We start from the raw sequence: 24,239 nt of genomic DNA on the forward strand, positions 1-24,239 counted from the left end.
GGTAGGCTTCATTCCAGGAATGCAGGGATGGTTTAACATACGGAAATCCATCAATGTAATCCACCATATAAACAAACTGAAAGAGAAAAACCATATGATCATCTCTTTAGATGCAGAAAAAGCATTTGACAAAATCCAACACCCATTTATGTTTAAAGTTCTGGAGAGATCGGGAATACAAGGCACTTTTCTAAACACAATAAAGGCTATATATAGCAAACCAATAGCCAACATTAAATTAAATGGAGAGATACTCAAGGAAATCCCTCTAAAATCAGGGACCAGACAAGGCTGCCCACTTTCCCCATACCTCTTTAATATAGTTCTTGAAGTTCTAGCCAGAGCAATAAGACATCAAAAGGAGATCAAGGGGATCCAAATGGGAAAGGAAGAAGTAAAATTATCCCTATTTGCAGATGATATGATAGTGTATATAAGTGACCCCCAAAATTCCACCAGAGAACTCCTACAGCTGATAAACACCTTCAGCAAATTGGCAGGATACAAAATAAACTCAAAAAAGTCAGTAGCTTTCCTATATACAAATGACAAACAGGCAGAGGAAGAAATTAGAAAAATTACTCCCTTCACGATAGCCACAAGCAATATAAAATATCTAGGAATAACCCTAACCAAGCAAGTGAAGGATTTATTTGAAAAAAACTTTAAACCTCTGAAGAAAGAGATTGAAAATGACATCAGAAGATGGCGGGATCTACCATGTTCGTGGATTGGAAGAATCAACATAGTAAAAATGGCCATCTTACCAAAAGCAATTTACAGATTCAATGCAATCCCTATCAGAATACCTACTAAATATTTTGTAGATATTGAAAGAACAATTCTCAACTTCATATGGAGAAACAAAAAGCCCAGAATAGCAAAAACAATCCTTTACAATAAAAGATCCGCTGGAGGAATCTCCATACCTGATCTCAAGCTGTACTATAGAGCAACAGTAATTAAAACAGCATGGTACTGGCACAGCAATAGGCTAGTGGATCAATGGAATCGAACTGAAGACCCAGAGATGAATCCACACACATTTGCTCACCTGATTTTCGACAAAGAAGCCAAATCCATTCAATGGAAAAACGACAGCATCTTCAACAAATGGTGCTGGTCTAACTGGATGTCTACATGTAGAAAAATGCAATTAGACCCCTATTTGTCACCATGCACAAAACTCAAGTCCAAGTGGATTAAAGACCTCAACTTAAAACCACAGACATTAACCCAGTTAGAGGAAAAAGTGGGGAAGAGTCTGGAACTCATAGGCACAGGAGACAACTTCCTGAACAGAACACCAACAGCCCAGGCCTTAACATCAACAATTAATAAATGGGACCTCATGAGGCTGAGAAGCTTCTGTAAGGCTGGTGACACTGTCAAGAGAACAAAGCGACAGCCTACAGACTGGGAAAAGATCATCACCGACTCTTCATCTGACAAAGGTCTAATATCCAAAATATATAAAGAACTTAAGAAATTAAACACCACCAAACCAAATAACCCAATAGAGAAATGGGGCGCAGAGCTAAACAGAGAATTCTCAACAGAGGAATATCAAATGGCTGAGAAACACTTAAAGAAATGCTCGACCTCCTTAGTCATCAGAGAAATGCAAATCAAAACGACACTGAGATTCCATCTTACACCCATCAGAATGGCTAAGATCAATAACTCAACTGACACCTCATGCTGGCGAGGGTGTGGAGAAAGAGGAACACTCCTGCATTGCTGGTGGGAATGCAAACTAGTACAACCACTTTGGAAAGCTATCTGGTGCTTTCTCAGAAAAATGGGAATAGGGCTTCCTCAAGACCCAGCTATTCCACTCCTTGGAATATACCCAGAGGATGTACTACCACACAACAGGGACATATGCTCAACCATGTTCATAGCTGCCTTATTCATAATAGCCAGAACTTGGAAACAACCTACGTGTCCCTCAACAGAAGAATGGATAAAGAAACTGTGGTACATTTACACTATGGAATACTACTCAGCTATTAAAAACAAGGAATTTCCAAAATTTGTGGACAAATGGATTGAACTAGAAATTGTCATAATGAGTGAGTTCACACAGAAGCAAAAAGAGCTAAATGGTATATACTCACTTATATCGAGACACTAGCCCAAGGTGTACGTCCCCATGAAAAACTGTACCTACCAGAATAATGGGTAAGAGGGGAGGACATCCTATTGAATCTTTAGGTGTGAGAAGCCTGGGAGAAAGAGGAAATGGAAGGATCCAGTGGGTCCTGGAAAACTACAGGCGAGTCTGGGCCCTGGGGTCCTCCGCAAACTGTGGCAACAGCCAAGGAAAAAATAGGCAGTAAAAACCTTGAACCCCTACCCGGACTAGCCGATGGACATTCTCCACTGTTGAGTGGAGAAGAAGATCTAACTCTCACACAAACTCTGGTGCCCCATATTTGATCATATCCCTTGGATGGAGATGCCTGGTGGCACTCAGAGGAAAGATAATAGGTCACCAAGGAGAGACTTGATACCGTATGAGCATATTCAGGGGGAGGAGATCCCCCTCAGACACAGACATAGGGGAGGGGAGTAGAGGGGGGAAGTGGGAGGAAGGGAGGGATGGGAGGATACATGGGATGGGCTAACAACTGAGATGTAATATGTATAAATTAATAAAAATGTATTAAAAAAAAAAAAAAAAAAAAAAAAAAAAAGAATGTAGTCGCCTTTAAAGGAGTTTAAATATCTGTTAAGTATCGCTTCTGCCAGTGTGTCCATTTTCCTTCCACTGTATTATGTCCAGGGCCGCTCTTTTCCCCCCACATTGTTTACAGCTTCCATCAGCGCTAGCTGTTAGCGGGACCTAATTTGATCAGACAGTTTAGCTTTCCTTATTTGTTTTCTGTAACTTTCTTTACAAAGCAGCACAAACTTGAACAGCACACATACGCTGTGTGACAGATTGGGAGGCCAGAGCCCCAGGACAATGTGCCCTCTAGGTCACATGTTCTCTGATGCTGCTAAGGGAAGATTGATTTCGTGACTCGCCTTCAGCTTCTGGTCGTTCCCTGTGCTCCGGAAGCATATACAGTTAATCTCCACATGGAATTCTATGTGCTGAATTTCACGACATTTCCATGAACACATGTTTATATCATATACTAGGATATAAGAGAAAAGCCATTTTTTAGTCAAAGTTTATATATGATAAAAAAGATTCTTATAAAAGAATTATGGACATACATGCAGTCATATAAAACGTATAATATATGAAATGAATGTTGCTTGCTATATTCACTCTTGCATAGCAGCTTCTGGCACCTTGAAAGGCAGTCAGTAGGAAGAACATATTCAAAATATTTGTAATGAACGTATTCTATAAATTTGAAGTCTCATTACAGTCATCAAATTAGTGCACTGAATTTATCCACAGCCATGCTGCAGATAACATAATCCTAGTAGTTTTGAGAGACTAGAGCTTAGACAGACCTCCTGATAGGCAGTCCGATAGGGACAGGGGCCATGGCCAGGTCAGAGCTAAAGATGGTGAGCTTAACGTGCACGCTGACTAAGAGGAGGGAAAACAACCAAACCAAACAAAACAAAACAAAAAAGAAAACAGCTGACCACAGCCAACCACACAGTCTCAAATGATTTGTGAATTTATATTTTCCTGTTTTAAAAATGTGTCATTTTACCTCTTTTACTGTGATAACAAATCATCTCACTTCATAATGACTGTGAACCTTCTAGTTGAAAGCCACAAACCACTGAGTGCTGAAGGCGGACCTGGAGATTCTGGCTTCCTGGGCTCAACTGACAATGAGACCCCATGTCTCAGGGCTGCACAAAGTCTATGGTTATTTGACAGAGAAATTTAATTGGTTAGAAAAACAGACTTCATTCTACCAGCTGCCCTTCTGTACATTGAAACAAGTTGATTTCTGTTGTTGTTATTTATTTGCCCAATGATTTTAAGCTAGCCATATCATTTTAAACAGGCATCCTGATAACTCTTCTTTAATTTGCTGGGGTTTGATATTTTATTGGCACTTAATAACTGCTTCCATATATTAGGTTTATCACAACCTTCCAGAGTTGTGATTACATTTCAATTAGATTTGTGCAAAATGCTGAATTGCAAATTCTTTTCAAACAGAATGAAATGGCCTATCGCTCTAGCTCTACCCACTCAGACAGTTTGATTCATTTGACTTAATATACACTTATAACAAATTGGCCTAGTAAATTTGCATATAAAACAGCACTAGCCCTAAAAGGCTCTAATGTAAACAATTAACTTCCTGTTTTTATCTTGCCGAAACACTGGTTTCCTACAGAACAAAACCCAGCCCTGTAATGTTTATATTTTTGTCCTCATGGTAGGGAGGAAAATATTCAGGACACAAATAGCCTTCTTGTGCGGCTTTGCCATTTAGTCCTTAAGACCTTTCAAATATTTTCTCAATGCCTGCTTATGTTCGTTAATATCAAGGGCACTGGGGAGGTTTTTGTTTGTTTGTGTTTGTTTTACTGAGTTTAACTCACTTTTTGATTTGAACAAAAGTCCTGCACAGGTGAGATGACTCAGTGGATGACAAGGCGCCAAGTCCACTGGACCCACATCATGGAGGCTGAGAACAGGATCCCAAAGGTTGTCCTCCGACCTCCACATGGCCACTCTCACGTAATTCATGAATGCAACTAAAAACATGAAAAACAAAACACTTTTCAGAAGTGAGGTTTAATTAGAAAAAGATATGCCTCACAAGCAGGCTCACCTAAATTTAAATTTCAAAGCACATAGGCCAGAAACTCCTCCTTTTCAGAGCAAATATTTCAACTTCATCTTGTTAGGCCTATAAATTCTTGAATCCCTAATATGACAAGTTTGTCTTTGTTGCCTTGACATGCTGTTTTTTTCTTGAATAAAATGCACAGAATATCAAATGAACAAGAATACTTTGTATGTAATGTCAAATAAACAAAAGTATCTCACTGATTCTTCACTGTGCCAATGACCACAGGTAATTTATTTGACCATAAAAATTGGCATAGAATTTTGCCATAGCATAAACTCTGGTGCCTCTGATTTGGTCACTTCTCCTTGTTCAGGAGGCCCAGCAGGCACACAGAGGAAAGGGATGTAGGCTATCCAGATGAGACCTGGTAGGCTGTAGTCATATGGGGAGGTGGGGGGGGGGGAGGAGGAGAGCCCCTCCTGTCAGAGGTCTAGGGAAGGGGAATAGGGTGGAAAAGGAGGGAGGGTGGGAACGGAAAGATACAAGTGAGGGGATAACAGTTGGGATGTAATATGAATAAATAATTATAAATTATAAATAGAAAGAAAAGAAGAATGTTGCCATAGCTATCCTGAATGTATTATGCTTCTTAAATTTTAACAATTATTTACTTGACTATGGGCAACTTTGATAAGCTTTAGAAATTAGTGTGTGGGGTGGGTAATTTTTTAATAATTAAAATTTGGGTACTGTCAGGATATAATACATTCCAGCCACATTTACTTCTTCTCTTTTATCAGCTCCTTCTCTCCCCTCACTAGGTCCATCTCTCATATTCATGCTTTTTTGTTTTGTTCTTGTTACTGCTTTGTGATGTGACCCACGGTTTGCAGAACTGTCCACTGAATCTTGTGTGGCTCACAAGTGGCCGTATCACCAAGGACAATGACTCCCTTTCTCCAGCAGTCCTGGGCTGTCAATAGCTCACCTGAGTGGGCAGGGACACAGGTGTCCTTCTTCTATCTCCCACTGAATGTTTTATGGCCATAGCCTTGTGTAGACACTGCGCAGACAGCTAAGTCTGTCAGATAATGCCCACAAGACTGCGTTTTGTGGACCTCCTCATAGTACCTGGATCTTACACTCTTGCCAACTGTTCTTTCATAAGCCTTGGAGAAAAGGGAACTTGAGGTATCTGTCTCAAAGCTGAGTACTCAGTAGTCTTGTTCTCAGCCCCTAGGGCAGTTAATAGACTCTGAATTAACCTCATGTGAGTAGGTCATATCTCTTCGTCTCCCTGCCTCCACTATCACATAGTGTGAGTCCCCTGAGGGTACCTTCTTAGTCGTCTCAAATCTTAATACAAAAAAATGTGCATAGATGATGGCCAATAAATATTTACTGCACAGTTATAGAAATTCAGTTAGACATTAATATCATAGTATCAACAAACAAGAAGGAAAAAAACCCATCACGAGCCTTGAACAAAAGACACTTACTGAGAAATACTGGGAGACAGAGGCAGTGGCAACTGGCCTGTGTTCTGAGGAGTACAAACATAGGAGCTTCACAAAGAAAAGCCCCAGAGTTGTGAATGGCGTTTTCCTCAGTCAGCTGGTGGAGGCAAGAGGCGATTCTGTGTCCGGTCTCTGCTTTGTAGTTGCATTTGCAGCAATGAGGAAGAAAGCAAATTTGTGCAGTGGGACTGTGTGCAGTTTCTGTCGTATATGTCCTAGTTCACATGGTCAGAGCATTTCCCGTGAGGATGTGTACAAGCCCTGACTTCTCACTCCTTTCAGCTCTGTGAAATTTGCAGGCAAATGGATGGAGCTAGAAAATACTGTCCTCAGTAAGGTAACCCAGACCCAGGAAGACAGGCATGGTATATACTCACTTGTAAGTGGATATTAGCCCAACATAGATGTCTTCTGTGAGACTTCACCCAGCAGGGGATCAGGACAGATGCTGGCACTCCCTGCTAGAGTCCAGGTGTGAGTGGTATGGAAGAATGGGGGGATGGAAGGACCCAGAAGGTTCAAGAGCCCCATAAGGAGATCATCAAGGCTGCCGGATCTGGACCCAGTGGGGGCTGCACAAACTGATGGACCAACCAAGGACAATGCATGCAGTAAACCTGGACTCCCTGTTTAGACCTAGCCAATAAACTGCTCATTCTCCAAGGTTGTTGGCAGAGAGGGTACTGCCTTTAACATGACCTCTGTTGCCTCCAATTTGACATTGGCTTACATTAGAGAAAATAATTAAACAACTTTAGGAATTGAATTTATTTTTACATTCCAGGGAAAGAACAATCAAATAAATCTTAGCTAGAATCTTATAGTTTAACATGTTTGGATCAAAAATACACATAGGCCTATACTATGTTAGTATGTATGCATATGGGAGTAGAGATGTGTTCATTTATTTTTTGAATAGTGAGATAACGGTTGAAAGGTGGAAACTTCTAGTTCCTACATGATTAAATTCTCTTGCTCATTGAATAAAACAATCAGCACTTAGAGAATTTATGTGTGTCTTCTGGTACAAATGTGATGGCCGAAATCCTTCGTTAGATACTTTACATGTCTTCAGAAATGAAATGCTATTGACTTTTACACCATAAAGTGTTTTTGTACACATGCTGTTGTAAAGAAAAAAAAAACTGGAAAGAATATGTTGATAATTTGATCAAGTTCTCAATGGTACAATATTTAACTATGTGATATAATGGTACTGGAAAATATATTTAAATATTTAATTGGGTAAAATTAAAATACAGGAAATCTTCCTCAGAAGTTGTAGCTCCTGGTAGAAGGTGAGCGTGGCATGAACAATGGCCTTTGTTCAATCACTAGAAATTGTATCTAAATATTTACATTTTCAGAAATGGAACCTTAAAATCTACTATTCTCCCTAAAGTAATTCGAAAACTATCAGCATAGAAGTTACATTATTTTAATGGAATTTTATTTTAAACATTAATAATACAAAACTGTCAAATAAAAAGCCATCATTATATGAATTTATAGGGCTGGGGCACATTCATGTCATCATCATCATCGTTATTGTTTGTTATTGTTGTTTTCTGGGGCTTCTTACTAGCCTCAGGATGAATTTGGTCTGGGATGAGTCATTGCTTTTGTAGTTTGAAGCACAGCAATTAAGTATATCTCCCCTGTTAGACACAGCTTGATGAAGTACGGAATTTCTGGTCCTGGTGACCACTAACTTTCTAAAAATGCACTTGGGTCAGAACTGGCTAATCGTTTCTCTTCTCATCTGCTCTCATCAAGTCTGGTGGAACTGAAGACTTGCCTCTCCCTAAATATAGGTAATGTGAATTTTCAACTCCCAAGTTGCCTTCATAGGGCATGAATACCTAAACACCTCCTGTGCAAGAGACAGAATCAAGATTCTATGTGACAAGGCTACTTTGAACCAGGAAGCACAGCCATAGGAGAATATCTTTGTAGCTTAATTTATTACTTAGTAATAATAAAATTACATTCTCAGCATGGGAACGTAGGCATAGAAGAATTTCTTTAGTATTTGCCTCCTAGGTGGCAGATTTACACACATTTTTTTTTAAAGAGGTGCTTAGGCTACGTGCAATCAGCACAGCACAGCACATGTGATGAGCCCTCATAACAGTACGTGACATCACATGAAAATCAATTAAGCTCCTTCCAAAGCAGATGTTTTTCCTTGCTAAATTAAACTAAAATTAAACTAAAAACCCCTGATGCTCCCTATTGATGCATCCCTTGCTAGATTAGTATATGCATTTGAGACACAACATTGAGATAACAACTAGAAATGAACTTCACATAATCTTAATCCACTTGATTGCCCTTCCTTTCCAGGTAAAACATTAAGAATACTTATGTCAGAAAATGGGATCAAAAATAATTTCTTGTTTTCTTCAAACTCATTGACCCACTTGAATTTTTATTGACATATATCACATGTACATTGTAAGGAACTTAATTATGAAATTTTCATCCATGTACATAATAGATTTTGATAAATTCACATTCTATTAACCTTTGTTTTCCTTTTTATATTCTCATTGACCCCTTACTGTTCCCAACTAGTCTATTTTGTGTGTGTGTGTGTGTGTGTGTGTGTGTGTGTGTGTGTGTGTGTGTGTGTGTTTGGTGACTTGACTTTCATTATGGTTGCTATCAAAAGCATAGGAAAAGGATAATTTAGAGGAGCATTAAGGATTTGCTACTAGCTGCACATCAAGAAAATGTTTTCCCTTTGCCTTAGTTACTTTTCTTTGTTGTTGTTACCTGATAGATAAAAATACCTGAGAAGCGTAACTTAATGGGGAAATGGTTTATTTCAGCTTACAGTTCTAGTCCATCATGGTATGGAATTTAATGTAGCTGAAGTTAAACAGGAAGTCATATCACATACATAATCAGGAAATAGAAAGATATGAATGTTTGCACTCAGACCATTTTTTTCCCCTCTCATGACATGGAATGGTAAGTTTCATATGTCAATTAAACTAAGACAGAGTTTCAGGAGAATTCTCAAATATCTATCTCCCATGAGAGAATTCTAGAACTCATCAAGTTAAAAACTAACCATCATACCCCTCCAGAAACCATAAACAGCTTGCATACTCTCATAGAAGGGTAGGGCCTCTGGATCCACTTCCCTCACATCAACTGGCCTCCTCTTGTACATACTTTGGCAGGTCATCACACCTGGTTTAAGCTCAAGAATGAGATGGCTACATCATTCCCCAGAGCTGTTTCATTTATACCTCCTTTTCTGCCGTGTTCCATGAACCCTTGGAGGAGGTGAAATTGATGTGACATTTGTGGTTGAACATTTAACAGTCACTTATTTGTAGCACTTTGACTAGGTATGAGTCAATAACATTACTACTGCCCACGGCAGAAGGAATCCTCTCTGGTCAAAGCAGGCCTGATCTCTAGGAATAAACATAATTATTTAGAGTGCATTTGACAGGCATGCTATGTTGATTTAGCAAAACAACAGCAATAGATTTTCCACTACAGTCTATTATGATCTTCCCAGCCAGGCATTTGAATGGGCTTTCAGCACCAAATCTGAATTTCTTTCTGTGAAGTTTACCTCATATTCAGTGCAGTGGTTGGTTCCTCCATAACAGAGTTACCATTATTGGATCAGTGGGCACATCTCTCGTATTTAGTCAGTAATGTTGCATACAGAGAAAGTCTACTTTTAAGACTGTTGATGACAGTTTTTAATCCTAGCAGCTTTCAGGACACTTTTAAACTTATATGGTCAGTTAGGATACTTACGTCTGACACAATAAAGGCTATTTCTAGAAAGAACCAAGTAAGTCTTTGGGAGAAAGCAATAGTTTGCTCAACTAATACATTTTAAAAAATGATTCTTTAATAAATACCTGAACATTTCTTGGTTCAGATATGATGCCCCTCCATGACCATTCTAATTTTTCTAATTATTTTGCCACAGGCTCTCATTTCCTAGAGGGTTATATTACAGAAATCTGTGTCTAATTATTATTCAGTAGCTTGTTAGTCTACAAGCATACTTCCCCCCGACTTTAGTGAATATAAATATATGAATTTCAGACAACCTACTACTTTGAGATGGTAACTTTTCCTTTGTTGCTGTAGATCCTAACAGACCTATAGAGCAATTATTCCTTGTAACGTCTTTTCCCAATAAACTCCACAATAAAAAACCATCCCTCTAAAAAAAACTTCATAAGAATTATTGCTGTGTGCTTAATCTAGCCATCACATCATTTATTTACTCAATTATAATATCTAAAAGTATATTGTCTTTTACTATTTCTCTAGTAGAGTAGCATGAAAATTTGTGTTTCTCGGAACACAAAAGTTGGATGACAGTACAAGAACCATATGTTATCAATTTGGTTGATTTTCAAGCAAAACTGAGCATTTCAGAGTAGTCAAGAAAATGTGAGTTCTTGTATATTAAGCATGGTGATACTGAGAGCCAACAATTTTTTGAACTAGAAAAAAATGTTGCAAAAACAATTCTGCCAGTGCCTTCTGATGCTGCTTGGAACTGACAAAGCAGATAAAAACTATTTCCTATTCGCTCATTATTTTTGAAAATGATAGTGTGGATGGCATCTAAAAATCTCTAAGAACTATGTCTTCAGTGCTAACCAGTGGTTGAGAAATTGAGGCAAAAAGGTTTCTGGATATTTTCTTCCCATTTGTCTATGTCTCTTAATAGACTTGACTCTAGACTCCAGTTTCCATGACATCTGTAGTATTGACAAACTCGAGCCCTAGCTAACTCATCTACTGATACTGGATTATGACCTAAATTCTGGCTCTCAGTGATCATTTGAAACATTTGTATTTACTGACCATTACAAGAGAAATTTTATGAAGTTCCTTAAAATGCTGCTTTAAAGTTCCATATTCCTATGAGCCATGTTACATTTGAGACATCAGTCTTTTCTCCCCTGTAATTCCAAGTATGCATGAAGTAACAGCATCATAACAAATATTTGGCCTATTTCCCGTGTGCTTTGCCCTGGTGTCATCTGATTACTGAGTACTGGGCAGACATTCTAAGTACAAAGAACTCTCAACCTTCTAATCACAATAGCAAATGTTAGGTTTGGGCTAGAGGTGATTCAGGCAATCTTCATCATAGCTGACTGAAATTCTCACTTTGAACAGGGAAAGACAGGCACTCTACTGAGGAAATATCCTATGATCTGTAACCTACACTTCTACAAAGGAAGTTTATCCTAGGAAATGGGAAGGTATGAGTGGTACATCCCATAGGATGGAAACACATTTACCAAAAGACCAAACTTTTGTGACCTGCAGCCCAGTAATTGCCAACCTGACTATAAAGATGCACTATGGGTGCCTCATCAGCTACAGGGAATGGAATGGGTCCTCTGTCTCTGAAACCTGTAAGAGGGGACCACCTGATTCTGTCTCACGGGTACACACTCTCCTTAAAGCCCTACCGTACTGTGTCTCTGTGGCATTAATAACATTTAGTAAATCTCTTTCCTAAAAGGACAAGTCATTTCACACATACTTTGGTGCCCCATATTTGACCATGTCCCCTCAAGGGGGAGACCTGGTGGCACTCAGAGGAAGAGTAGCAGGCTACCAAGAAGAGACTTGATACCCTATGAGCATATACAGGGGGAGGTAATCCCCCTCAGGCACAGTCATAGGGGAGGGGAATAAGGGGAAATGGGAGGGAGGGAAAAATGGGAGGATACAAAGGATGGGATAACCATTGAGATGTAACAAGAATAAATTAATAAAAAAATAAAATACAAGGACAAGTCACCTTAGCATCACTTTTGATGTCTAATTATGAATTCTAGTGGAAAGAACTTGCTCAAGATTTCCAGAGATAAAACAATAATCAGACAAAAGGCAGAGACTCCTGTTAGATAACACAAATTCTTAATTATTCTTGTATCTTGATGCAACAAAAAGAGGAATTACCAAATAAAGAGAGCAGTGGGCATAGAAAGAATTCCAAGTCAATTGCTATTGTAAAAGCAATTTTCAGTTGTTGTCTCAGAGGATTACTGCCTCCATTGCTAGCCTAGGCTTTTCCTGGAAGCTTCTTGCCTCCATACAACCCAACTTAGACCTAGAATGTGTTAGCCTCTGAGACTTACTGCTTAATAAGCTCACCCTTATTTGTTCTTTCTGAACTCTGGGCTGACTGGTTCAACTCAGCTGCTCTGGCTCAAATTCTTCTCTCAGCTGACTTATACAATCTGGCTTCTCTCTCTGCCTGGACTTGCTCTGCTTGGCCTCAAACCAACTCAACAGTCTGCTCTAATCTGGCTTCTTCTCATTTTCTGGCCTATTCCATCTTCACCTGAGTTCTCTCTCTGAAACCCACCTCTCTATTAATATGCTGATAAAACTGCCTCTTAAGTAGATTTCCTTCCCTCTCTGTTCTAATGAGAATTGGGCATTATTGTGTTCTGTCTGATTCATAACCTTTTCTGGCACCAATTAGACATCCCTTTCAAACACGAGTGTTTCCTTCTACAAACTAACTTTACCTTTGTTTGGGATTAAAGGCATATATCACCATGCTTGGATCTAAGCTTTTCTTTACCTAATACTTTTTACCAGGGTGGCCTTGAACCCAGATCTGTTTGTCTCTGTCTCTTGGATTAAAGTCATGCTCTATTCCATCTCGATCACATAAACCTAGAAGGCTTTTGGATGTGATCTCTTCACAGACAGGCATGCTCTGAATTAACATTGGGCATATTTATAGGACTCAGCTGAGAAACTTCTAAAAAGAAACAATCTGAAGATCTTTTGGAGAAATCTCCATCCCTGTTCTCAAGCTGTACTATAGAGCAACAATAATAAAAATGGCATGGGACTGGCATAGAAATAGGCTGGTTGATCAGTGTCATTGAATTGAAGATCCAGGATAAAACCCCACATATCTACAGGCACTTGATTTTTGATGAAGAAGCCAAAACCATACAATGAGAAAAAGATGAGAAAATGGTGCTGGTACAACTGGATGTCAACAGGTAGAAAAATGCAAGTAAATCAGTATTTATCACCCTACATAAAACTCAAGTCCAAGTGAATTAAAGACCTCAACGTAAAACCACATACACTAAATCTGTTAGAATAAAAAGTGGGGAAGAGCCTGGTACTCATTGGTACAGGAGATAGCTTCCTGAACAGAAGACCAATAGCTCAGCCTCTAAGTTCAAAAATTAATAAATGGGACCTCACAAAACTGAAAAGTTTCTGTATGACAAAGGACACTGTCAACAGAACAAAACAACAGCCTACAGACTGGGAAAAGATCTTCACTAAGTCTACATCTGACAAAAGGCTACTATCCAAAATATATAAAGAACTCAAGAAATTAAACACCATCAAACCAAATTATCCAATTAAAAATGGGGTACAGAGCTAAACAGAGAATTCTCAACAGAGGAATATTGAATAGCTGAGAAACACTTAAAGAAACGTTCAGTGTCCTAAGTTATTAGAGAAATGCAAATCAAAATGACTCTGAGAAAGAGGAACAACCCTCAATTGCTGGTGGGAGTGCAAACTTGTATGATCCTTTGGAAATCAATCTGATGCTTTCTCAGAAAACTGGGAGTAGTGCTACCTCAAGATCCAGCTTTATCACTCCTGGGAGTATACCCAAAATATGTTCCACCATACAACAAGGACGTTTGCTCAACTATGTTCATGGCAGCCTTATTCATAATAGTCAGAATCTGGAAAGAACTTGGATGCCCCTTAACTGAAGAATGGATAAAGAACCTGTGGTACATTGACACAATGGAATTCTACTCCACTATTAAAAACAAGGGAATCTTGAAATTTGCCGGCAAATGGATGGAACTAGAAAAGATCATCCTCAGTGAGGTAACCCAGACCTAGAAAGACACTCATGGTATATACTCACTTATAATTGGCTATAAGCCCAACACAGAAGTCCTCTGAGAGATTCCACCCATCAGGAAATGGGACAGATGCTGGGATTCACTCCTGGACTGTGAGTGGAGAGCTGAGAGTAGTACGGAACAATGGAGCAACGGAAGGACCCAGAGGGTTCAGGAGCCCAACAAGGGAGGCCATCAAGGCCGGTGTACCGACTATTGCACCAACTAAAGACAATGCATGCTGTGAACCTAGAAACCCCCCTGTTTAGATCTAGCCAATAGACAGCTCTTTCTCCATGGTTGTCGGGGGAGCGGGGACTGCCTCTGACGTGAACTCTGGTGCCTCTGATTTGATAACTTCCTCTTGGTGGGGATGCCTGGCTGATGGCACACAGAGGAAAGGGAAGCAGGCCATCTAGATGAGACCTGATAGAAAGTGGTCATATGGGGGGGGTATTGATGGAGCATATGGTGGAAGATGGAGGGAGGGGCAGAATGGGAAGATACAAGCATACAAGTGAGGGGATAACAATTCGGGATGTAATCTGAATAAATTGTAATAAATTAAAGTTTAAAAATTAAAAATATAGAAAAGGAACAGTTTGGCCATCTCTGTGAACAAGGCAAAAACTCTCTAAGCTTAGCCAACCTATGGGTAGAACTTCAGGACTGAATACAGTACACGATTAAATGGAAGTTATAGCAACATGGGAACAGACGGCGATTAGAACACCTACTGTGCATAAAGTCCAGCATTGATCTAGGCACATGCGCCCATTATCTCATTTAATCATCTTTATGGCCTTGTAGAAAAGGTAGAAACATTATTCCTATTTACTGAATCAAAGAGGGCTTAGCAGTTTAACTAACTTGCTTTAGGTTGGTAAACCCCAGTGTTTGCTGGGCCAAAGTTTAACACAGATTTAATAGTCTTTAGGTCCTATATTATGTGGAGATTACACGCTACTTGGGACAGTGGACTAATGTGTTTCTAAAAAGACATTTTATTTGCTAATCCCAGTTTTTAAAAAAAAATCTGTCTGCAAGAAATTTATGTTTGTAAATCAATAAATCTTCCTGAAACACTTCATCGTTCATTGTTTATTATATTAAATAAACAGAAAGAATTATTTCTTATAAAAAATGAGCCTAACACAGTGAGGGTAGGAGTGTATTAGACAAAATTCTCTTTCATTTTTATTTGTAGAGGAAACCTACACAATAAAGCTCACTTTGTATTTGAGTACTTTGAACACGATTCCATAAAACATGTCTGTCTTTGGAGTTTACGTCCCGCAGATGTGGCCCACACACATTACACATTGAGGAATTAATTTAAAAAAAAATTAAATCATTAGTTTAACAGCTGCCATCGAAGAGCAATACATCCAGAATTTTATTGTTTTGTAGGTTGTTCACAAGGTAACAAAACGCACCAAAATTGCTTAATTGAGAAAAAAGATAAAATAAATTTTATTTCAACCAAAAAACCCATGCCTAATAAGCATCCAGCTGTCCTCTTTCCATTTGATGTTTACTGCAATGTCTGTAATGTACATATCTGTAGAATCATGACTAGAGCTGATCTATAACTGAAATTACCTAAACCAGTGAACAAGAGAAGAAGGAAAAAAAAAAACAGAGTGAACGATGGCTATAGCAGAAAATAAAGGGGAAAATAAATGCTCAAATTAAAGAATTTCTGTCTCACGGTCAATGGTAACCGTTGCAAGCCTTGTCACTCATTCATGAACATAAACTCTATATATTTATATGTATAACTTTATGGATTCTGTTGCCTTAGGTTTTTTTAAATCTTTCTTAGTATTTGAATTATCCTTTAAAATATGACAGAAGCAAAGGTCTTAGAACATAACACGATTGTTAAACTGCAATTATAGGCATCAAGGATTAACGCAGTCCAACGTTATATATATATTTTTAATGGTTTATTTTACTTTTAATCATATGTATGTGTACGTGAGTGCATAGGCACGTGGGTGAATACACGTGCCGCAGGAGGGTTAGAGCTTTTGGAACTCAAGTTACAAGTATTAGGACCCACAGAATCTAAGAGCAGGGAACTGAACTGGGGCCTTCTGGAAGAGCAGCAGGCTCTTCTAACCGCTGAGCTCTCTGCAGAGCCCCCAGAAGTTGAAATACATCAGAGCATAGACCAACCAGAGTACAAATCTACACTCTATATATTATATGCCTCAATTGGAAAGTGCCTTTTCCAAGGTGAATGAGTTGCATTTCTTGACTCTGTTGCTAGAACTTTCACTTCTATGAAAACTTATTGGTCTCGGTAGGTTTCGGTCACACTCAAGGACTATGCTAATTCTCATGGGATGGTCAGTGAGCCTCCATAGTGCATTTCCCATGTGTTGGGAAGGTAGCCCTACCCTGACAGGGCCAAGTCCTATGTTTGAATCACTGCTCTCTTACTTACTCTGAAATTTGGGCGTATGTTATGAACTGTTTCTGAGTTTTAGCTTCCTCATTTGAAAAAACTCTGATGAAATATTATGCGAATCAATAAATATGTATCTTCAATAAAAGATTTTCTAATCTTGAGGTTATATGTTATTTCTGATTGCTTAAGTTAATTCTCTGAACAGTTCGATTTTCATATAAGATGTTTATCCTTTTTTGCTTTTGTTTCATTTCTCTCTCTCTCTTTTTATTTATTGGAGACAGGTTTTCTTGGTAGACCAAACATACCACAAACCGTATGTATTTGAAGGTAACTCTGAATTTCAGATCCCCCCCTGCTTCAGCCTCCTCATTGCTCTGATGGCAGGCATGTGTCATTGACCTCAGCCTCGGGTTTGCATCTTGTCCTCACCTAGAACCTTAGGTAGGGCATTGCCAGAAGGCAGGTGCTGTCTCAGGGTACCGCTGTCTCTCAGAGCCCTATAAAACAAAACCTTCACAGGGAAGGCATTCCGCATGCTATTTCTGTGGTGCTGATAAAAGCCTTACATGGATTCTTTCCTTTTCTTGCCCACATTCATAAATTCAGACTCCACACATAAAAAAAAATCATTCTTAATTAGTAAACTGAGACCTTTGAAATGCGTGGTAGGAGTTAGGACAATGTTCTGCAGATTCCTTCAAATAGTTTAGACACCGGAAGCATTTAGCTCTTTAAGTGGATATTTATTTCCTGCCTGAATTTGTTGAGGAATCATAAAGAGACAACTTTGAAGCAAATTTATATGTCTTACATGTCTTTAGCACTGGGTGAAAAAAAAAAAAAAAAGAAACACTATTTTTCTGGTGTTCAAAAAAATGCTCAGAAAGGGAGCTTTCATCACTGCTATGAGTGAGAATAGAAAAGGACCAGCAGCCAGGCGGAGGTGGAAGTAAAGGAATGAGCCGCCAGGGCCAACAGCCCTCATTCACAGGTCGAAAATCCCCCCAAGCTTTCGTTGTCAGTGGTGTCTGTGTGTCTGTGTGGTGGTGAAGTGTAATATCTATTTCCCTGACAGCTTCCACAGGAAATCCTCCTTTTTTGTGCACGTTCTACTCTATTTCACTTAATAGGCGGGACCAAATTTTCCTCTTGGCCAGAACATCATCCATTGCCTACATAGAAGCTTTTATTTTTGGAGTTTGTTACAAACATCACACCTTCTAAAATTCAGAGAAGAATGCTAAGTAACCACACCGCGTGCTTCGAAACCGCCTTCTCCGTGTACCATTCTGAAATTTAGATTCCCACCACCGTAGCTTCCATCATAAATCGAAAAGCTAAAACTTCAGGGCAAAAGGGGAGGGGAACGTTATATTTCCTCTTAACCTTTTTTAGTTGACTTAACGATGCTGTCCTGCATCTAGTCTATGCTCAAAAGAATGACCTGCACAAACACCTACAGCCACAAAACTAAGAGACGTGATTAACGATGGTGTCACCAAGGCGTTTTGTACAAGCTTGCCCAGGCCGGATGCTTTTGCTCAGTGCTCATCCTTCAGGTTTTGCCTTCCTGTGCTACTTACCTTTCAGCCCTGGATCCACTGAACGCCCACGCTTTCAGGCAACCTCATTTCCCCACATTTAACCTTTAAAAAAACTGACTTTTTTTTTTTTTTTACCTCTATACAGTTGTCTTATGACTTTTGAGTCCATAGAAAGCAGGAAATAAAATGCCATTTCCTTTGTCCAAATTAGAACTAAAGAAATCTGAAAAGAACAGAAAATGAATTGCTGGACTGTCAAGATCGCCCACATGGAGACAGCGGATTATGCAGTCAAAACAGATCATCAGCTATAGGTCAACTCCTTTGCATCGAGACATTTCTTAGGGGAAAAAGTGACATGGAAGGATTTTGTGCAGCCCTCAAATGCCTCTTCCTTTAGAAATAAATTCCTACAGAATACAGTCTCTATTAAGCTGTTATTTAATGGATAGGGACTTACTGACAATTGTGAGGAGACACAAGAATAATAATGTTTAGGACGTTACGTCAATTTTAAAATTTGCTTAGAAATATTGAAAAAACTTTTTATTTAATTAGTCAATCGTCAGGGAACATAGGGTTTAAACACACAACAGTGGATCCCTTTCAATAGGAAATATATAGCTAACAATGTTGGATATACTGTATGCTGTACTCCATAAATGTAAAATGTTATTTGAGATTAAAACTGCCACGGAGAATCCCATATTCCCATGATCAGTTTCCCATGAAAGAGAAAATGCTGTGTGTACGCATGCTATTTTAAATGAAGGCATTCACTCTAAATCAGTGGTTTTCCACTCATGAGCCCCTTTAAGGCCAATGATCAGATATGTTGCATATCAGATATTTACATTATAATTCATAACACTGGCAAAATTACAGTTACAAAGTAACAACAAAATTATTTTATGCTGTGTGTGTGGCGGGGGGTTTACCACAATCTAGGAGACTGTATTAAAGGAGTACTGTGTTAGGGAGGTTGAGAAGCAGTGCTCTAAACAGAAGTCCTATTTCTGCAATGGAAAGTAATCAAGGGTATTTGCTTCAGAGACAGTATTTTGCAAAGATCCTTCTTGTTTACTTTAGTCTACAATCTTAGTCAACAACTACAAAGTTCTCATAATTTTTATCTTATCATTTATCCTGCTTTTAGGAGCTGCCATAAAAAATCCATAAATAGGTAATACTTAGAAATATTACTATAGTAAATATTAAAATGTGGCAACATTTCAAAGTGTGCTACACAGTACCACATGCCCGCAGACAGAGACCTTGCTCTTGAAGACACTGCTATGCACTGACTGCGGCTACTAGCTTTTCTCATCCAGTCATATTTAACCTATATGGCTCTGTTCTTATTGCATCAGTTTCTAAAATCAGCACTCTATTTTTGAAGTGTCTTGCGCTCACAGAGTTGACTGAAGAGAGGCCCTCCTTGAAGAGTGCTGTCTTAATACATGCATTTGGCTGAACACTTTGCAGTTGCAATGCAATTCTCATTAAACATCAAGATTACGCATTTACGACTGACTGACTGACTGACACCTTACTGGTCAGTGACAAACTGATTCCTAACAAGGTAGTGTTTATCTGATCTTTCTGTACAAGTATGGAGGATTTTCTTTTTTTTTTAAAGGCATTTAATTATTTACTTTTATGTATATGAATAATCTGTCATCACACACTCTCAGAGGAGGACGTCAGATCCCGTGACAGATGGCTGTGAGCTATCATATGGTTGCAGGAATTGAACTCAAGACTTCTAGAAGAACAGTCAGTGCTCCTAACCACTGAGCCCTCTCTTGAGCCCCCATGGAGAATTTTCTAACGGACCTGCATTTACCATCTAATTTAAAAAATACTCACAAACATACATACTTACATATATACAGACATACACACACATATACACACACTCACATATTGGGTGGGTAGAAACAGATTCTAACAACCTTACACACTTACATATATGGATGGAACAAACTCCAACAGCCTGCTATTGTACACATACCCATATATACATTTGGTGGATGGAACAAACTCTAAGGAGCAAGTTCCACCAACCTTATTCTTTCTCACACAGCTTACATATCCCAGTAAGATCTTTCAAGCAGTACAAAAATTACAATGTGGTTACATTCTATTTATCTTTAAGCAATCGATTTCAATGAATATACATAAGAGAAACATGTTTCTCAATATTGTCACGTGATCAAATGCTTTACATATTATGGGTGAGAAACAAACATGAAAAACAAGTTATTCCCAAGGAACCATATATATTTGTAGCTAAAAAATTTGTTATCTATTGACAAAGTATTAGCAAGGAAGGTAATTTCTCCACCAGTGTGTGTGTGTGTGTGTGTGTGTGTATACATACATATATATATATATGTATTACTGGCAGGTTGCAATTGTTGGTTACAAAGAAAGAATCAATTATCTCAAAAAGTAATCTTATAAAAAATCTTAAATGAATCACAAATCTAAACTTCTATATAAAAAATAACCAGCCATTTCTACTTTAAATCCTAAAGGTGCACATGTACTCATTAATATTTTATTAAATCATATCAGGAAGCTGAGGTCAAAAAATAGATTAAGGAAATCAATCTTTGTCTCAGCCACTGGTCCAGCTTGAGAGAGTCACATCAGCCAGCGCTACTCTGGGCTATGCTTGCCAACAACAAAAAGTCATTAGTTTTACTATTAAGTGTGTACTTTTTCCTGATTTCAAATTGTTCCATAAGAGTTCTATGTCACAGCCAGTAGGAAAAACATCTTTGCCTAGCCTTGCTAAACAATCTCTTTCCAAATTCTAAGGGTGGTGGTTACTGCTAACAATCTACATCTGCAGGTTCTTTTGAAGGTTGGTAGTTGAATCATTAATCTGCTCTAGCAGTAATGCCTGTAAGAAATCAAGACCTATTATTGTAAGTACCAATGACACTGTCCAGTGATGAGTTGGAAGCCCCCTTAGACTTCTCATACAACTCTATGTGTTGACCATAGAGTTTCTTGGGCATTGGGATGTGGTGACCACAAGGATAGCAAGCAGAGCCATGCTCCATAACAGAATGAAGTCCCCGGGGTTATGCCTCTCCAGGATACCATTCATGGGTATACTAACCAGTGGGCAGCATTCTATGAGCCCTAGAGCTGTTTTGCCATTCCCCTGCATGGCCTCCGACAGTTACTAATAGAAAAATAGTTGGTTACAATAGCATCTTGAAGTATTTGAGATCAATATAGCCTCAGGGTACACCTATCCTTGCTGATTTTGTCTTAAGAGCAATATTTTGCTAAAGCAGGAGAGAAATTAAAACTCTTAACAATTCGTGAAATGTTTTCTTGGCATTATTATGAATCTGTATTAAAGTCCATTACTGTTTGTATCTTGCTAATAGTTTTAATCGAACACTAGATATCAATACTGTTATTATTAGAAGATGCAAGTTTTTTAAAATTTTATTTTATTAATTTATTCATATTACATCTCAATTGTTAGCCCATCCCTTGTATCCCCTGTTCCTCCCTCCCTCCCGCTTCCCCCCTACTCCCATCCCCTATGTCTGTGACTGACATATGTATATGTATATGTTCTTAGGGTATCAAATCTGTTCTTGGTAGCCTGCTATCCTTCCTCTGAGTGCCACCAGGCCTCCCCATCCAGGGGATGTGGTCAGAAGTGAGGCACCAGAGTTCGTGTGAAAGTCAGATCTCACTCTCCACTCAACTGTGGAGAATGTCCTGTCCAGAAGATCCAAGTTTTTAATGTTCCAAAGAGTTAAAGAAACTTAGCATTCTTTCTTTTAGCCAGGCTATCAAGATGACTTAGTCATGACCCTTTATCACACTATAGGGAATATTGAGTTGGGTACAGTTTAAAGATTATTTTTATAGTCACTCTTAGCTGAACATGGAAGCAAATTATGTTCAAGGGAAAAATATGCTGGCTTGGCAGAGGAAATGTTATCAAAAATAAATTGGTTACCAAGTGTTTCTTATGATTCATGTTTTCTTTTCATCACAATTCTTTACAGTAACTTTAAAACAATTAATTGTCATGCTATCCAATCATTTGAGGCTTGAAAAGGAGTCCTGGGTAGATTGAAAGAACTTTGAATTACTCTTTGAATAAGAAGGAGAAGAGGATTGTGTTGTTGTTAATTAATAATATTACTTTTGCATTTGTTGATTGCTTATTATTTAATATGAACAATCACATGTACCTGGGCATATCAGGCTGCTGTTCTTTTTATACACTATACAGGCAAAAGTAGAAAAAATGAACTTTAGGCATTTTCTTGGGCACTGGGAAAGATTTTAGCAATGATTTTGCAGTTTGTTTGTTTACTAGTTTCTTGTAAAGGATTTTCACATATTTTATAGTCATGCTGTCTCACCATCTGGTTTCCTCCTCTTATTTTCTTTGCAATTCAACTAAACTAAAAACCCTGTGTTTCATCCACACCAGCCATGTGCTTCTCCTCCACTTAACCCATGGTGCAGTTTTCTTTTCTTCTCTTCCCCTCCAGTCTCCTCTCCTCCCAAGATTCTCTCTGTCTCTCCAAAGTCCTGGAACCTTAGCCACGCCCATCACATTTAGCCTGCTTAGATGATGGAGATTTGGCCCAGATGATGATAATTAGCAAGTATTTAATTATGGATGGAGGTAGCTGGATAAAAATTATTAGAAGCAGGTGACATGGGATTGAGTTAGGTATCACATACTTGCCCCAGGATGGGATGTAGTTTAGGGGATTAATATCTGCCACAGGTTAACTAAGTCTATATTTAAAAAAATAAGCAAAAAGCAAAACAAAACAAAGCCCTGTTTTTCAAGCAAACCTGAATTTTTTACCAATTGAAATAAAGACTTTATTGACTACTTAGTCTGACCTGTTGTATTTCATGTCATCTTTACCTTTTTAGGTAGAAGCAATTATCTTCATTTCACAGATGAGGAAAATAAAGTTTTTTTATTTAAGGTTTGCTTGGGGTCCCTGTTAGCAGAGGACGGTGGCAATGTTACAGCCTCAGCAGCCTGGGTCTGGAGCTGTGGTTCTCAGCTTCCTGATGCTGCTGTGGCCTGTTAATAAAGCTCCTCATGCTGTGGTGACTCCAATCATAATGTTATTTTATTGCTACTTCATAACTGTAATTTTGCTACTGTTATGAATTGTAATATAAATATCTGATATGCAGGATATGTTTACATGTGTTCCCAAGGGGGTCCCAACTCACAGGTTGAGAATCACTGGCCTAGAGCTTATTTATCCATCTGATTACTTATCTATCCGTGCATCCTCTTTTATCTATCTATCTATCTATATATATATATCATCTATCTATCTATCATTTATCTATCTATTTATCATCTATCTATCATCTATTATCTATCATCTTATTTATCTCCATCTGTCAATCATCTATCACTCTTCTGTTATTTATTTATTATCTCTCTGTTCTTTGTCTAATCAATTCACATCTACATATCTGTTTTCTTTTGTCTAAGTGCTTGTTCAGCTCTTAGGGTATGAAGAGATTTGGTTTTTGTCTTACTTATAAGAGGCTTTTCTCAAATATGTAGTGATTCTCAATTCCTTGGGTCACTATTTAAATTTCAAGAGTGATGTACTATAAATTTGGGTAAATTCTTTGCCTTTGATTGAGCTCAGAGTCTGCTGGGCTTGACCATACAGTATATAGGAGAGTCAGCTCATTTATCAATTTATAGTTATCAATATAAATATTCAAGTCCAATATCTATAATTCATTACTTCCGAGTCATTCCTTTTCTTGGCCACTCTGACAAGAATGTCTCATCTTTGACATTGTCATCTGCAAAGTACATGCCTGAAAATCATGCAATGAAATTATAAAGAGGAATTTCTCATTTTAATAAAAATATTTGTTCATTATTTTATGTTGTATGTGAGTATGCCTGAGTGCATATATGTGTACTATATGGGTGATTGTGTGCACAGAAGCCAAAGGAGAGAATCAGACTACATGGAACTTAAGTAACTCATGCATTGTCCGTGGTTGGTGCATCATTTGTGAGGCTCCCCAGCACCCAGACCTGCAGGCCCTGATGGTCTCCCTGTGGATCT

This window comes from Acomys minous, assembly GCF_964271855.1.
Source record: "Acomys minous genome assembly, chromosome: 15".
In the NCBI taxonomy this organism is placed as follows: Eukaryota; Metazoa; Chordata; class Mammalia; order Rodentia; family Muridae; genus Acomys; species Acomys minous.